Here is a 17,646-nt window from a genome sequence, read left to right on the forward strand (position 1 = left end):
GACGAGGGAGACAGAAATACTTTACAGAGACATGACAACTAAATGCCCTATGTGATCTTTTACTGATTCCTGCATTAAAAAAAAAAAAAAAACAAAACAAACAAACAACAACAACTATAAAAAACATCACTGGGACAACGGTTTGAATTTAATAGGACTATGGACTATACCATGAGATCAGTAAGTACTTCTGGGAATCTTACTAAAAGGCAAATTGTGATTTAGTAGGTCTAGGGTAGGATGTAAGAGTCTGCATTTCTCCCAAGTTCCTAAGTTCCCAGGGAGAACCAACAAGATTTTTGGACCTCTCTTTAAATGGAATTATGTTACTATATCAATGTAAAATTTCTCCTGTGACATAGAATTTCTCATGTGATACTGTAGTTAGGTAAAGGCAGTGTCTTATTCTTAGGAATTATATGCTGAAGAATTTAAGGGTGAAGTTCCCTGGTATCAACAGTTCACTATCAAATGCCTCAAAAAAAGCTTATATAAAGCAACTGAGCAAACATGAAAAATGTTAATAACTGGTGAATCTAAGTGAATTGATGAATCAAGTGCTCACTCTATTACTTTCAACTTTTCTATACATTTGAAGATTTTCAAAAAAAAAAAAAAAAAAGGTGGGGGAAAGAGCTCAGTCTAGACAGGAAAACAGTTACAATACAACAGAAAATAGTTATAATACATCAGTATACAAGAGGAATATCCAGGAGGGAGTCCCCAAAAGGTCAGGGAGTCCTCACTGAGGATCTCTTGTAGGAGAGGAGGGGAAGGATACTGTTTCAGGCTATAAGAGGAGACAATGGCAACAAAGAACCTTGATGACTTCCAAGAACAAACATGAGTGAAAAATAGAAGATAAATATTTAAATGACAAAAAATAAGGTTTGAAGATAAGCAAAGAAATCAAAGGCATTAGAGGTTTGGTCTTTATCTTTCCCAATTTAAAAATACTTTGGGCCCTGGGCACCTGGCTGGCTCAGTCAGAAGAGCACGTTGATTCTTGATCTCAGGGTTTTGAGTTCAAGCCCCACACTGGGTGTAGAGATTACTTAAACATATTTAAAATATATATTTTTTAATTATATATATTTATTTAATATATACACATATATATTTTTTAAATACACTGGACCCATTCTATTCTTATAGTTTATAATACTACTTAAGAAACCCTAAAACCAACCCCTCTACCCATCCACCCTCCAAAAAACAAAAAAGCAAACTCCACCTTTTCACAGCTACCACAGTGAATGTCAGAAGTGGCCAGAGCAGCATTTCCCCAATCTAAAGGACTTTTCCCAACAAGCAACTGAAGAGCTAAGTTATTCAAACTCCATAGGCCATAAGCCAAGCTTTTTCCTCCAAATCTTCTCCCTCTTTGGCTTTCTCCATTTCTGCTGACCAAAGATGCACCCAACCAGCTACCCTAGAAGGAGACTCTAGGCCTCTCATCCTCTTCCCTACCCCTCTTCTGTACATCAGTAAATACCTGACTCTACTAACCCTTCCTATCTCTGGGCTCTGGCCTACATTCTGGTTTAAAATATCTAGAAGTCTTCTCATTTCCAATCATTATCCAGACAGCCTAATTTATCATTATCATAGAATCCACTCCTCAAAGGCTAAGGGACTACTTCCCCACCACAAACAGGGTGAAACCCAAACTCCTGTCTACAAACCTGACTGCAACTAGCCTAACAGACTAGTCACCTACATCCACTCCATGAAATTCTTCTCCAATGCACATTCATGTCTTCAGGCCTTTATAAAAGCCCTTTCCTCTGCCCAAAGCATCTTTCCAGACTTTTCCATCTTCCTTCAAGACTCACACAAATGTCCTCTGCTCCCACAGAAAGAGCTGTTGCCTCTTTTCTGGGTTCCCCCAGCACTTCACAAGTATCTCTATTATAGTACTTGCCACACAGCACTGTCAGTGCATCTGTCTCCCAGGAAACTGGGAACTCCCCTTTGAACACAGGGACCATGGCTTTTTTGAGCATGATAACTTTCACCTAGTAACAATCTATAAATGATTAATACCAGCCTTGACTGTTTTAGGTTTCATTTAGCAACATTAGCACTTGTGGAAAGAAATAAGAAATGTCTCTTCTTACAGATTAGCAAAAGTAAGTATAGACTGATATAGCAAGACTAATAATCCCATTAGTTTGTAAACTTCTTGAGGTTAGCAAAGGTGACTTACACATTCTTAACATCTCCCAGCATGTGCTTTGAAAGGCAGACTTATTGTATTTAATTGAACCCTTCCCACTGAAGTAGAGATAAAGCAAACTAAATGCTGCCTCTGACCCTGACTCAATAAAGATACCTAGAAAACATTATGTCTTTCACTGGTCTTAATGACCCCAAAGAAGCTTAAATTTCTCTCAAGTATTGCCATTTCCCTGGTTTTCCCTCCTCCTCCCAAGAGATCAAGCTCACATTTCACTTAGCCACTTCTCTGCAAAATGACAGGTTTCTAAAGATACACTTCAAAGTCAGACTACAGCTTTTCTAAGAATATGATGACCCTTAGGTCCAAGGAAGCAAGAAAATGATAAAAGATGACTGTAAGAAACCTTTACCAATTCAGAGATCCCCACAAACAGAAAACCCCATGAACACTGACTTACCCTTTCAGCTTCTGCCTTATTCACTGCACTATCATTTTTCACAAACCATGATTAAGTCTAGATTAATATTGAAATATTTAACATAATGAAATATTCATCATACCATGAGAGAATAGTTAACAATGCATCTTTGCTTGCAAAGAAAAGCATGTATCAGAGCTGCACAGGGTAAACAGACTATTAGCAAAGGCTCCTATCCTTCATGTCACTTGAAATGGGCCACACTGAATGCATTTCCTGAGTTATGATAGCACTTTCAGTTTTCAGAACAGTCTGCAGTTATACCTGGTTAATAAACCAGTAGAGGATTATGTAACCTAATAATTAAACAGGCTTCCAATTCACATCTTCAATTCATGTCAAATATTAACAAAAACAAAACAAAACAAAAATGATACAATAAAACATTTTGAAAATGTAAATGATGGTCCACTTATTTATGACAATATTTAATAATGAAATCTCAGAATAAGAAAATGAGGGAAATCCACAGCTCAATACAATTAAATGCAATAGCCAAAATTAAGCAATCCAGGATAGAACTAGTCTTTAAATCAGCAATTAAGGAATAAGACCAGTTATTTAACACTGAGATTAAACTGGATCAAATTATTCATTACAGGGGCACCTGGGTGGCTCAGTCAGTAAATGGAGGAGCGTGCTTGGGATTCTCTTTCCTCTCTCTGCTCCTCCCCTGCTTGCATGCACCCACACACGCTCTCTCAAAATAAATATTTTTTAAAAATAATAATAAATTATTCATTACAATATTTTAAGGCAAATGATAGTTTGTTTCTTCTCTAAAGCCCTGGAAGTCTCTTTTAAAAAAACTTTACAGCTTAAAATTATAACAACTTCCACAGTGTAATTCCTGCTCTTCTACTATAATTGGAACATGGGACAGATGACAAAAATTTTTAAGTATATTTACTTTATTTTTGAGACAGAGTGAGAGTGCAAGGGGGAGGGGGAGGGACAGAGAGAAAGAAAGACAGAGATAAAGAGGCAGAGAGAATTCCAAGCAGGCTCTGCTCTGTCAGCATGGAGCCTGACTTGGGGCTGTATTCCAAGTACCATGAGATCATGACCTGAACCCAAATCAAGAGTCCAATGCTTAACCCAGTGAGCCACCCAGGCGCCCCCAGCTGACAACAAATTTTAAAACCCAGGGCACCTGGGCAGCTCAGCCGGTTAAGCATCTTTTTTTTTTTTTTTTAATTTTTCCAAGTTTATTTATTTATTTTGGAGAGAGACAGAGAGAGAACAAGCACGAGTAGGGTAGAGGCGGAGAGAAGGAGAGAAAATTCCAAGTGGGCTCTGCACTTGTCAGCAAAGACACAGGGCTCAAACCCACGAAGAACCATGAGATCATGACCTGGGCCAAGATCAAGAGTCAGACTCTTAACCAACTGAGCCACCCAGGCGCACCAAGCATCCAACTCTGGATCCTGGCTCAGGTCATGATCTCAGTTTGTGACAGCACATCGGGCTCTGTGCTGACAGAGCCTGCTTGGTATTCCACCTCTCCCTCTCTGCCCTTCCCCTGCTTGTGAGCCCGCTCTCTCTCTCTTCTTCCTCTCAAAATACATAAACATTAAAAAAACAAATTCAAATTAAAAAAAATGTTTTTAAAGCAAATCACACTATTCATGTAATACTTGTTCCAAATGACCAATCTATATTACAAACATTTAAAATAACACTCAAGGGGCGCCTGGGTGGCTCAGTCAGTTCAGCAGCCGACTGCTGCTCAGGTCATGATTTCACAGCACGTGAGTTCGAGCCCCAGGTCAGGCTCTGTGCTGACGGCTTGGAGCCTGGAGTCTGCTTCGGATTGTGTCTCCCTCTCTCTCTGCCCCTAACCGACTCGCATTCTGTCTCTGTCTCTCTCAAAAATAAATAAACATTAAAAAAAAAATTTTTTTTAAGGAACACTCAAAGTTGCCTTTCAAATCATATTTACATTATATGCATTACTCCAAACTTGAGCCACTGAAAAAGCACAAATTAAATCACTATCAAAAACTGGGGTTGATAGATGACAGTCCATCAACAAGTAAACAGAAATCATGTTAATTTCAAGCTCCATTAGAAATGGGGCTGGGGCACACTGTCACATAGAGAAGTTTGATAGCTATGAAAAAAACTAAAGAAGAAAATAATGAACATTTAGCAGCTCCAACAGAGAAAGAGCAATGTTGAAGTTTTATTTTGAAGCATGGTTATTTCTGCACATTTTGAACTTTCAATAACACATAAATTTAGTATAGTGCTCTTGCAAGTGAGCAAACAGCATGAGACAGGGCAAGTCAAGCCAGACTGTCCACTTCCCCACACTGTTCAGCACGTTCAAGCCAGCCCACCATGTGAGGGGCTGAGCTGATCAACACACTGTACAAACACCCTTAAGGTCTGGAAGCTAGCACACTCACAATCTGGGCAAATTTTAGGAACTGTTGTTCCATGAAGTGCTCACAGATGCCTGATGTATTTAACTTTTTTTCTTAAAAGAAAATAGAAGGTACTAATATGACTTAAATCCTCCAGGGGCACCTGGAGCATCTGACTCATGAGTTTCTGACTCATAATTTCGGCTCAGGTCATGATCTCTCACAGTTCCTGAGATTGAGCATGTCAAGTCCTGTCTCTGCACTGACAGAATTGTGGGGAGCCTGCTTGGGATTCTCTCTCCCTCACTCTCTGTCCCTCCCCCACTCATACTCACACACATGCTCTCTCTTTCTCTCAAAGTTAGTAAACATTAAAAAAAAAAAAAGAAGACTTAAATCTGCTAACATGGACATTATAATGAAAATCCCTTGAATACTTTTACTTTTTTTTTTTTTAATGTTTATTTATTTTTGAGACAGAGAGAGACAGAGCATGAACGGGGGAGGGTCAGAGAGAGAGGGAGACACAGAATAGGAAACAGACTCCAGGCTCTGAGCTGTCAGCAGAGAGCCCAACGCAGGGCTCGAACTCACGGACCGTGAGATCATGACCTGAGCCGAAGTTGGACGCTTAACCGACTAAGCCACCCAGGCGCCCCAGAATACTTTTACTTTTAATGGTGTGGCTTCACAGTCACTCATGAGGAAAAAATGATTTGGGCTGAGGAAGTAATCAAACTTGAAAAAAACCTATTTTTACCTATTGTATCACTTTTCATATGCACTAAAATTCACTCTGTTATACTATTCCTTGAGTTTTAACAAACTCAAACAATTGTGTAATCACTTCAACAATCAAAACACAGGAAAGTTAAATGGATTCATTTGATTTTCACAACAGCATATACATACAACTAAACCACAGAATAATACAAAATATTGTTAGCTTCAAGAGCTATTTTGACATCAGCTTAACACAAAGCTACAGTAATCAAAACAGTGTGGTACTGGCATAAAGACAGACATATAGACCAACAGAACAGAACAGACAGTCCAGAAAGAAATGACATTTACAGTCAAATTTGACATTTACTGTCAAATGATTTTTGACAAAGGTGTCAAAATCAGTCAATGAGGAAAAGACAGTCTTTTCAACAAATGGTCTTGAGTAAACTTGCGTAACCACCTGCAAATGAATGATGTTGAACCATTACCTAACATCATAAAGAAAAATAAACTCAAAATGAATCAAAGACCTAAATGTAGGAGCTAAAACCATAAAACTTACAAGAAAACACAGGGTAAAAGTTTCATGACACTGGATTTGGCAATGACTTCCTGTATATGGCACCAAAGACACAGGTAACAAAAGAAAAAAATAGATAAATTGAACTTCATCAAAATGAAAACTTTTGTGTATCAACGGATACTATTACCAGAATCAAAAGGCAACCCAGAGAATGGAAGAAAGTATTTTCAAGTCATATGTGATAAGGGATTAATACTCAGAAAATAGAGAAAACTCCTAAAACTAAAAACCAAACAACAACCCAATGATGTGCAAAGGATTTGAATAGACATTTCTCCAGAGATATAGGGATGTCTAAAAAACACATGAAAGATATTCAACATCACCAATCATTAGGAAACGCAAATCAAAACTACAATGAGGGCGTGTGGGTCGCTTGGTTAAGCATCCGACCTCGGCTCAAGTCATGATCTCACAGTTTGTTAAGTTCGAGCCCTGCTTCAGGCTCTGTGCTGACAGCTCAGAGCCTGGAGCCTGGTTTGGATTCTGTGTCTCCCTCTCTCTCTGCCCCTCCCTTGCTGATGTTCTGTCTCTCAAAAATAAATAAACGTTAAAAAATTTAAAAAAAAACAAACTACAATGTAATACCACCTCAAATACATTAGGATGGCTACCATAAAAAAAAAGAAAAAAAGAAAATATCAAGTATTGGCAAAGATATAGAGAAATTAGAGCCCTTGGGCACTGCTGGTAGGAATGTAAAGTGGTAAGTTTGACAGTTCCTCAAAAAATTAAAAATAAATGTACCCTATAATCCAGCAATTCCACTTCTGGGTATATCCAAAAGTGAAAGCAGGGTCTCCAAGAGATATTTGTACATTCATGTTCATAGCAGCATTCACAGTAGCTAAAATATGGAAGTAATCATTCATCAAGAAATGAATGAATAAGCATAATGTGGTGTGTGTATATATACATACATATGATAAAACATTATTCAGCCTTAAAAAGGAAGGAAATTTTCATATGCTACCACATGAATGAATCTTGAGGATATTATGTTAATAAGTAAAACAAGACATACAGCCATAGTATATGTTAATAAGTGAATTAGTTAATAAGTAAATAGTTAATAAGTAAAACAAGACATAAAGACAAATGCTACATGATTCTTTTATGAAGTACCAAGAGCAGTCAAAGAGACAAAGTAGAATAGTGGCTGCCAGAAACTGGAGTAAGAAAGAACTGGGGAGTTCATAATGTTGTTTAATAAAAATGGGGAGTTGTTTTACTTTTACAAGATAAAAAGATTTCTAGAAATGTATGGTGGTAAGGTTGCACTGCAACATAAATGTAATTAATATCACAGAACTGTAGGCTTAAAACAAGTAAGAGTAAATTTTAGGGACAAATGGGTGGCTCAGTCAGTTAAGCATCCCAACTCTTGATTTTAGCTCAGGGTTCTGAGATTGAGTCCTGCATGGGGCTCCCCACTTGGCATGGAGCCTGCTTGAGATTTTGTCTCTCCCTTGGCCCTCCCCCACGCTCGCTCTCTTACACACACGTGCACACAATCTCTCTTTATCTCTCTAAAAAAACACAAAAGGGCACCTGGGTGGCTCAATCCGTTGAGCGACCAACTCTTGATTTCAGCTCAGGTCACAAATGAGCCCACATCAGTCTCTCTCTCCCCTGTCAGCACACAGCCTGCCTGGGATTCTCACTCTCAAAATAAATATTTAAACTATATCATTAATCAATGGTAGCAAATTTTATTGAATTTTTTAATGTTTACTTTTGAGAGAGAGTGAGAGCCAGGGGAGGGGTAGAGAGAGAGGAAGAAGACACAAAATCCGAAGCAAGCTCCAGGCTCTGAGCTGTCAGCACAGAGCCCAACACAGGGCTCTAACTCACTGCGACATCAAGACCTGAGCCAAGGTCGGATGCTTAATCGACTGAGCCAACCAGGCACCCCATTGATAGTACATTTTATGTTTATTTCACCACAATAAAAATTTTAAGGGAAAAAAAAAGGAAATTCTGACACATGCTACAACATGAATGAACCTTAAAAACATTGTATCAATAAGTGAAATAAGCCAGACACAAAAGGACAAATATTGTATGGTTCCACTTATATGAAGTACCTAAAATAGGCAAATTCATAAAGACAGTAAGTAGAAGAGAGGTTATCAGAGGCTGGGTAGAGGGGAGGATGGGAAGTCACTGTCAAATACATACAAAGTTTCTGTTTCGGATGACAAAAAAGTTCCAAAAATAGATAGTGATGATGGTTGCACAACATCATAAATGTATTTAAGGCCACTGAAGTGTACACTTAACAACTATTAAAATGGGAAGTTTTATCTTATGTATGTTTAACTATAATTTAAAAAATACTTTAAGAGTAGGAAACCTTTTCCAAGTTAACCTCAAGAAATAATCAAAGATGGGGAGAAGATTGAGCTACACTAACACAGCTCTACAAGCAAACTAAATGTCTAATAGGGCTGATCAAAAAGAACCTACAGGGGCGCCTGGGTGGCTCAGTCGGTTAAGCGTCCGACTGCGGTTCAGGGCATGATCTCGCGGTCCGTGAGTTCGAGCCCCATGTCGGGCTCTGTGCTGACAGCTCAGAGCCTGGAGCCGTGAGTTCGAGCCCCATGTCGGGCTCTGTGCTGACAGCTCAGAGCCTGGAGCCTGCTTCGGATTCTGCGTCTCCCTCTCTCTCTGCCTCTCCCCTGTTCATGCTCTGTCTCTGTCTCAAAAATAAATAAACGTTAAAAAAATTTAAAAAAAAAAAAAATTAAAAAAAAAAAAAGAACCTACAAAATGGAATAGTCGGCGATCATTAATATGCTATATCAGTACTGTGCAATTAATCATATATCATCAGTTCTAAAGCATACATATTTCACATTTTTAAGCCTCTAACATCTGGATGGGTCTTACAATTGATGTTATTGTCTAGTATATTTGGTGGTGTTTCCTTTTTCAAAGGGATACATAAAATAAAGGTTAATCTTATCCTACTAATAGGGGAAATGTTCAAATTATGACAAATGAACAGTAGATTACAAAAGAAGACAAAGTAAAAACTAATTTTTATAAAAGTTATTGTCAATATACATACCCAAAAACAAAGATTAGAGGATGTACACCAAAACATTACCAGTGTCTATCTTTAGGTGCTATGAGTTTTATTACAAAAAACTTTTTTAATAAGGGGCGCCTGGGTGGCTCAGCCAGTTAAGCGTCCGACTTCAACTTAGGTCATGATCTCGTGGTCCATGAGTTCAAGCCCAGCTTCGGGCTCTGTGCTGACAGCTCAGAGCCTGGAGCCCGCTTTGACTGGCTGTCTCCCTCTCTCTCTGTCCCTCCCTCACTCATGCTCTGTCTCTGTTTCTCAAAAATGAATAAGCATTAAAAAAAAAAAATTTTTTTAACTTTAATAAACTGGATGTAAAACCATGCCTCCACCCCTTGGCACAATCCTATATATAGCATATGTATACCTACTATAACTAATTCAGTATTTATTGAAGAGTATCTGATATGGCTTTATAAATGAATTGGGCCACCTGGGTGGCTCAGTCGGTTAAGCATCCATCTTCAACCATCTTCGGCTCAGGTCATGAGCTTGATTCTATGCTGACAGCTCAGAGCCTGGAGCCTCCTTTGCATTCTGCATCTCCCTTTCTCTGCCCCTCCCCCGTTCATACTGTCTCATTGTCTCTCTCTCTCAAAAGTAAATAAACATTTAAAAAATTTTTTAATTAAAAAAAATGAGTCAGGTATCATAGGAGTCAAAGATTCAGAAGGATGTAATTACCCTGAAGGAGCTCGGCATCTACCAAAAGATTTTAAGGTCTAGAAGAGTCTTAAGAAAGGTAAACCTGCAATTTAATGCTATTTAAGTACTGAACTAGCTCACTAGTTTTACTTGCAAGACAACCCACTTAATATGAATAAAAAAATTTCCTGTTCAGGAATTAAATTTTATCATTTTATCACATTAGAAGTTTAAATAAATATACTTCATAAATTCTCTTATTCATTACACAGATAGCAAAGTTCAAACTCTAAGCTCTCCAGCTGGGACTTAAAAGATTAAAAACTCCTAAGGCAGGCTAGGTAGCTCAGCTGGTTGAGTGTCCAACTCCTGATTTCTCAGGTCCTGATCTCATGGTTCCTGACTTCAAAGCCCTGCATCCAGCTCTGCACTGGCAGCACACAGCCTAATTGTGATTCTCTCTTCCTTTCTCTCTGCCCCTCCCGTCCTTTCTCTCTCAAAATAAAAAAATAAATAAATAAACATTAAAAAAAACCCAAAACTCCTCCCTGGGGCACCTGGGTGGCTCAGGTCATGATCTCACTGTTCACAGCTCAGAGCCTGGAGCCTGCTTTGGATTCTGTCTCCCTCTCTCTCTGCCCCTCCTGTGCTCACACACTGTCTAACGCCTAAAAACACGTTATCATCCTAATTCATGAGACAGACATAATCAATGACAAATCACCAAGAGCAGGAAACACCCCACCCTACACATATATCTTGAGTGTTCGTTATGACCATTTAAAAATTACATTAAAAAAAATGTTTCCCTACTTTCTCCTTGTTCACCATGTGCTCACTGTGCTGAAGGGTAAAGCAGCTACAATAGTAACTTAGTTCCTTCCCTCAAGATGTCCACAGTGTAGTTGAGGGGAGAAAAAAAGCATAAAAAGCTCCATGCTATGGGATTTGGCAATGATTTATACATGACACCAAAAGCACAAACAACAAAAGAAAAACCAGGTAAGCTGACCTTGATCAAAATGTAAAAGTTTCATGAATCAAAGGACATTATCAGCCCATAAACTTAGAAAAAATATTTACAAATCATATACTGAAAAGTAATAAATATCCAGAATGTACACCATTGGATATTTACCCAGAGAATATGAAAACACTAATTCAAAAAGATACATGCATCCTTATGTTTATTGCAATATTATTTACAATAGCCAAATTATGGAAGCAGCCCAAGTGCCCATCGATTGATGAATGGATGAAGTAGATGTGGGGTGTGTGTTACAAAACAAACACACACACACACACACACACACACACACACACACACACACACACACACCGGAATATTACTTGGCCATAAAAAAAGAATGAAATCTTGCCATTTGCTACATGGATGGATCCAGAAAATATAATGCTAAGTGAAATGAATCAGAGAAAGACAAATACCATATGATTTGACTCATATGTACAATTTAACAAAACAAAGAAAAAAAAGACAACCAAAAAACAGACACTTAACTATAAATGATGGCTACCAGAGGGGAGGTGGGTGGGGGTGAGTGAAATAGGTGAATTAAGGATACACTTATTATGATGAGCATTAAGTAATGCACAGAATTGTTGAATCACTACACCATATACCTGAAACTGTAACACTGTATGTTAACTATGCTGGAATTTTTTTAAAATCCAGAACACATAAAAAACTCCTATAACTCAAAAGGGGGGTAGGGAGCTAACAACCCAATTAAAACTCTTGCACAGAGATTTCCTCAAAGAAAATATACAAATGGATCATAAGCACATGAAAAGATACTCAACATCACTTATCAGAGAAATGCAAATCAAAACTGCAAAGAAATACCACCTCACTTCCATTAGGATGGCTATTAAGGAAGAAAGGAAGAAAGGAAGGAAGAAAGAAAGAAAGAAAAGAAAGGCGCCTGGGTGGCTCAATGGGTTACCAACATTTTTTAATTTATTTTTTTTAATTTACATCCAAATTAGTTAGCATATAGTGCAACAATGATTTCAGGAGTAGATTCCCTAATGCCCCTTACCCATTTAGCCCACACCCCCAAAACCCCTCCAGTAACCCTCTGTTTGTTCTCCATATTTAAGAGTCTCTTATGTTTCGTCCCTCTCCGTTTTTATATTATTTTTGTTTCCCTTCCCTTATGTTCATTTGTTTTATCCCTTAAAGTCGTCATATGTGTGAAGTCATATGATATTTGCCTTTCTCTGACTAATTTCACTTAGCGTAATACCCTCTAGTTCCATCCACTTAGTTGCAAATGGCAAGATGTCATTCTTTTTGATTGCCGAGTAATACTCCACTGTGTGTGTGGGGGGGGGGGTGTGTGTCTGTGTACACACACACCATATCTTCCTTATTCATTCATCCATTCATGGACATTGGGCTCTTTCCATACTTTGGCTGTTGTTGATAGTGTTGCTATAAAATTGGGGTGCATGTATCCCTTCAAAACAGAACACCTGTATCCCTTCAATAAATACCTAGTAGTGCAATTAGCTGGGTCGTAGGGTAGTTCTATTTTTAATGTTTTGAGGAACCTCCTCCAGAGTGGCTTCTCCAGCTTGCATTCCCACCAGCAATGCAAAAGACATCCTCTGTCTCCGCATCCTCACCAACGTCTGTTGTTGCCTGAGTTGTTAATGTTAGCCAGCCTGACAGGTGTAAGGTGGTATCTCACTGTGGTTTTGAAGCACTGACTCTTGATTTTGGTTCATGTCATTATCTCATAGTTCTTGAGATGAAGCCCTGCGACAGGCTCCCCGCTGACAGGGCAGAGCCTGCTTGGAGTTCTCTCTCCCTCCTCTGCTCTCTGTTGCTCCCCAGCTCGCGTGCACATGCACTCACTCTGTCTCTCTCTCATTAATAATAAAATTTTTAAAAAGAAAGAAAATAACAAGTGTTGGTGAAGATGTGTTATTAACAGCCAAAAAGTGCTAGCAACCGAAGTATCCATCAACAGATGAAGAGATAATGGAGTATCATTCTGCCTAAAAAAGAAAGGAAATTCTGACACATGCTACAACACAGGTGAACCCTGAAGGTATTATGCTAAGTAAAATAAACCAGTCACAAAAGAACAAAGACTGTAGTATTCCACCTACGTAAGGTGCCTACAGTAATCAAATTTAAGAGAAGAAAAGTACAATGGTGGTTGTCAGGGGACTGAAGAGAGGCAAAATGGGGAGTTACTGTTTAACGAATATGAAGTTTCAGTTTGGGAAAATGAAAAAAATTCCAGATATGGATCGCAGTGGTAAGTTCACAAAAACGTGAATATACTCAATGCCACCAGTATACATAAAAATAATTAAACGGTACATTTTGTTACATATATTTAACCACCAAAAAACACACAAAAAAAAATACCAAAAAACAGGATAGTGAGAATGTCATAATCAGGGGCAAATTTTAGATTTCTCATCAATTAAAGATCATTTCAGCAATGATGAAAAATGTCTCAATGGTAAAACATGTTAATAAGCCTTCATAAATGGATGGCATTTGTGTCAGAGAAGGATGAGGCACTCTAGTATGAATGGCTGGCAGGTGCAGAGAACACATACATCTACTGTAGTAGAAAATTAATTTGAATTTACAGTAGAAAATAAACTTGAACAAGTTAAGTTAGGGCCAGAATTGAGAAGCCCTTGAATGCCAACCAGAGTCTGACCAGTTCAGCAAGGCGATAGTAATAAGTTTCTCAAATGAATGTGAGTTCTGCTTAGGTATAAAGACTGAAAAGCTGGAGGGGAAGACAGGAAGACACTCAACTAACTATGGCAAACACTAATTAACACTATGACACTCAACTAACTATGGCAACTATAATGTTCCCAAATATCAGATTAAAAACTGAAATGAGCACAGAGACAGGTAGTGACTTCAAACTGATAAGAAGGGATTTCCAGAGTACTGGCTGGTAATTTACTGTTTCTTGGTCTGGATAGTGGATGTGATGGTCTTCGCTCAACTACTTCAATAAGCAGGTACTCTTATGATTTGAGCACTCTTCTACATGTATATCATACTTTAAGTTTTGTCAAAAATAAAAGCCTAGACCTCACTTCTAAGAAACCCCCAGCTGGGAGGAAGGCATACATAAAAATATTTACCAAACAGTATAAAAGATGCAACCACAGAACATGTACAAACGACCCAAGAAGCACTGAGTTCTAAGAGAAAACCAGAGGCAGTGACATCTAAGGTGGGTTTTAAAGAGTAAATGAGTTTGTCAGATGGATGAAAAAGAGAACAGTGCTCCAGGCAAAGGAAAAAATATGAAAAAGGCACCAAAGCAAACAATAATAGAACAATTTATCCAGAGAACAAGTAGTTTTGATAGTTCAAAGATAAGATAATCTAAACTACGATGGAAGTAGAGAAAACAGAAAAAAGTAATTAATGTAAGATGAACACTGGATGGAGAAGATTTCATCTCTGATTAGATACGGGTAGAAAAGGAAGAAGAATGGAATGGAGATGGTTTTCAGTTTGCCATAATCAGACTACTGCCTCATCCATCACAGTTCCACCCACAAGCTAGACTCCAAGCTGAGAAGCCACTTTTTCCTCCTTCATTCAACAAATATCTAATTTGCCCTCCAGGCAAGGTACCAAGTCAAATGCTAAGGTTATCAAGGGGCTCAGAAGCCCACTTCCTGGAGGAAAAAGCAAGCAGGGACATCAGTAATAAGGTACAATACAATGCAGGACACCTCCTGGTGAGAAGGTTTGCTACCAGAAAGGAAAGGGCTAACTTGAGTCATGAGATATGACTAAAAGCTCATCGTGAAAGGGACAAAATACAATGGGAGCAGGGGTATCATTGAGGAAATAGTTAGAGATAAGCCTACACCCCTACATCCAATCCATATTTAAGTCCTGTCTCATTTCCCCAAAATACAGCTCCCTTTATCCCCACCACTGCATTCCCACCATCTTCCTTGCTTAACTCCCTATTTTCATTTGTACACAAGGCTTCGAAGCACAAGCAGGAGTGCTCTTCCTTTAAAAAATCAGGTCATGAAAGGCGCCTGGGTGGCTCAGTGGGTTGAGCCTTGGACTTCCGCTCGCGTCACAATCTCGCCATTCATGGCTTCGGCCTGTGCTGGGCTCCGCACTGACAGTGTGGAGCCTGCTTGGGATTCTCTCTCCTTCCTGCTCTCTGCCCCTCCCCCACTCACACTTCCCTCTCTCTCCCTCCCTCTCTCTCTCTCTCTCTCTCAAAAATAAATAAGTGAACCTCGGGGCGCTTGGGTGGCTCAGTCGGTTGGGCGTCCTACTTTGGCTCAGATCATGGTCTCACAGTTCATGAGTTTAAGCCCCGCGTCAGGCTCCATGCTGACATCACGGACAGAGCCTAGAGCTTGCTTTGGATCCTGTGTCTCCCTCTCGCTCAGCCCCTCCCTACTCGTACTCTGCCTCTCCCTCAAAAATAAACATTAAAAAAATTTTTTAAGTAAATAAATAAACTTTAAAAAAAAAACAAAAAAACAAAAAAACCAGATCATGAAACTCCCCACAATAGCTGCTTACAGCTCTTAGCATAAAATTCAAACATGTGACCTGGCATTCTGCAATCTCATGTGAGGCCTTCTCCCCACCCCAAAAGTTTTCAAGATATACAGGTCTTCTCTTAGGTCTCAAACCACATGAAGTTCATTCCTATCTCAGGACCTTCAACACAAGCAGAGGACAGTGTTCCCTTGTCCAGATCTTCACTAGCACTACACACCACCACCTGCAACAACCAGTCTGTCCGTCATGTCTCAGGCTATTACTTTCTCAAAAAAAATTCCAGGACCCTACCAGTTACTGCTGATCTCCACATGTGGTTTAGGTTTCCAGAAAAGTGTCTCATTCTGGGCATGCTGAGGCTGAGAAGCCCCTAGGACACTCAGCTCTCTGGTGTACAGGTGACCATGTAGGTCAGGTGAGACATCCACGACAAGAAGAGAAGCTTGGACTTTAGTATCTAAGTTTGAAGACAGGGAGACTGTGAGAAGAGATTCTCACCGTGGAAAAGGCACCCCTGATCTCTCAATCACTGTCTGGAATGAAATGTTGATGATGGGAATGAAGGTGATGCCACGTCAATGGTGTGAAAAACTGAGACATGTTGGATAGAATCTCGGGCATGAGTAGACTGAAAAAAAAAAAAAAAAAAAAAAAACCACAACTGAAAAGAGCCAAAAATTTAAGGAAAACCAGAAGAGTTATGTCACAATTCCACAAACTCCTCTTCTCTTTTATGTTTCCTCCACTGACAAAACCCTACTTATGTTTCATCCAGTTCAAATGCCATTCTCTTCCAGAAGCCTTTCTGGACTTCTCCAAACAAAACTTATTAGCCCCCTCTCCATGCATCCTCAAGTTTCTTTTATCGTTAGTAGTGTATAAAATTTGGCCCATCCACAAGTACTGTTAGGGTCTGCCCTGCAAGACATCTAGGCTATATACCTTCCCTACATTACACTGTCAACTCTTGGGGGGGCACAGACGATATCTTAAATCATCTGTGGGTCTGAAAGAAAAGTGGATAAAACAGTTATTTTTTAAAAGTTAAGAAGGATAAATAACTGGCGAGAGGCTATCGGTAATTTCTCCACTTTTAACATCTTATGAAACAAAATAACAATTAAATTTTTATAAATTATTTTAATTTATTTAATTAATAACAGTAATTTAACTTACATTTTCTTAAAGTAACATATACCTGTAGTGTCCTTTAAAAAGTCAGTGCCAAAAAAAAAAAAATATATCCTCTCATGGAAATGCTTATCCTGTGGCAACAATACAATGATGTAACCGTTTCCTTCAACATATATACGATATGCCCTAAGTTTATTTGGAGACTTACCATATCTTAACATAGTCTTCTAAACTGTAGATTCTGTACAAAACAAACACCAAAAAAAATGTTAGAGAGGCAGGAGGACATGAGGGTGTCTGCCAATCCTGGTTTGAGCCAACTGCCGCCTGCATTGTTGGGAAGCCATTCCTGCCTTCAAGCCAGGGTCAGGCATTCGGTCCACATTTGTTCCAACAAGTGCTTCACACACGCACACTCCTTTAAAAGTCCACAAGAAAGACTCCAACGCCACCCGTGAATACCAGAACTAACCAGAGGGAAGTACGTCCTATTAACCAGCACGAATAGACTGAGTAATTGCACAACAAAGGTTAACTTGGTACACGCCAATAGTCCACTCGGGTGTGGCGCACCTTCCCAGCCAGACCCGGTCCGAGGAAGACAGCACTGCACCCTCACATTCGCCCCGGCCGCGCGTGCGGGAGCTGGGGCTCCGCAATCCTCACGTCCACCCGCCAGCCAAGTTTCGGAGGCGGGGGAGGAGGGTGCGACCACGGAAACCACAAACCACAATCACTTCACAGGAAAGCTCAACTCTCCGCCACTCCCGTACCGGAAACAGCGCGCAGCCTCCGCTCCACAAGGAAGGCGGCCGAGGGGGTCGGGCGCGCGCGCCGAGTCGGCCGCGACAAAGTTTAGAAACCGGGAGAAACTTTCCCGGGAGGAA

At 39.5% G+C, this 17,646-nt stretch overlaps 1 protein-coding gene across 2 annotated transcripts in view; it reads right to left on the bottom strand.

Annotated features, from left to right (window-relative positions):
* The window catches only part of CTNNA1 (catenin alpha 1), a 177,995-nt gene that overhangs the window by 160,057 nt on the left and 292 nt on the right, over positions 1-17,646 (bottom strand). The window contains exon 1 of one of the 2 annotated variants that reach the window (XM_019424316.2): positions 17,533-17,645. The exons of the other annotated variant lie outside the window; for it this stretch is intronic. The gene's annotated coding sequence lies outside the window, so the exon portion shown is untranslated. Of the gene's footprint in view, positions 1-17,532; position 17,646 lie in introns of those variants that run through there. 2 annotated transcript variants of the gene reach the window in all.

The sequence above is a fragment of the Panthera pardus genome, unplaced genomic scaffold (genome assembly GCF_024362965.1).
Source record: "Panthera pardus isolate Hobbes unplaced genomic scaffold, ASM2436296v1 HiC_scaffold_2, whole genome shotgun sequence".
Taxonomy (NCBI): domain Eukaryota; kingdom Metazoa; phylum Chordata; class Mammalia; order Carnivora; family Felidae; genus Panthera; species Panthera pardus.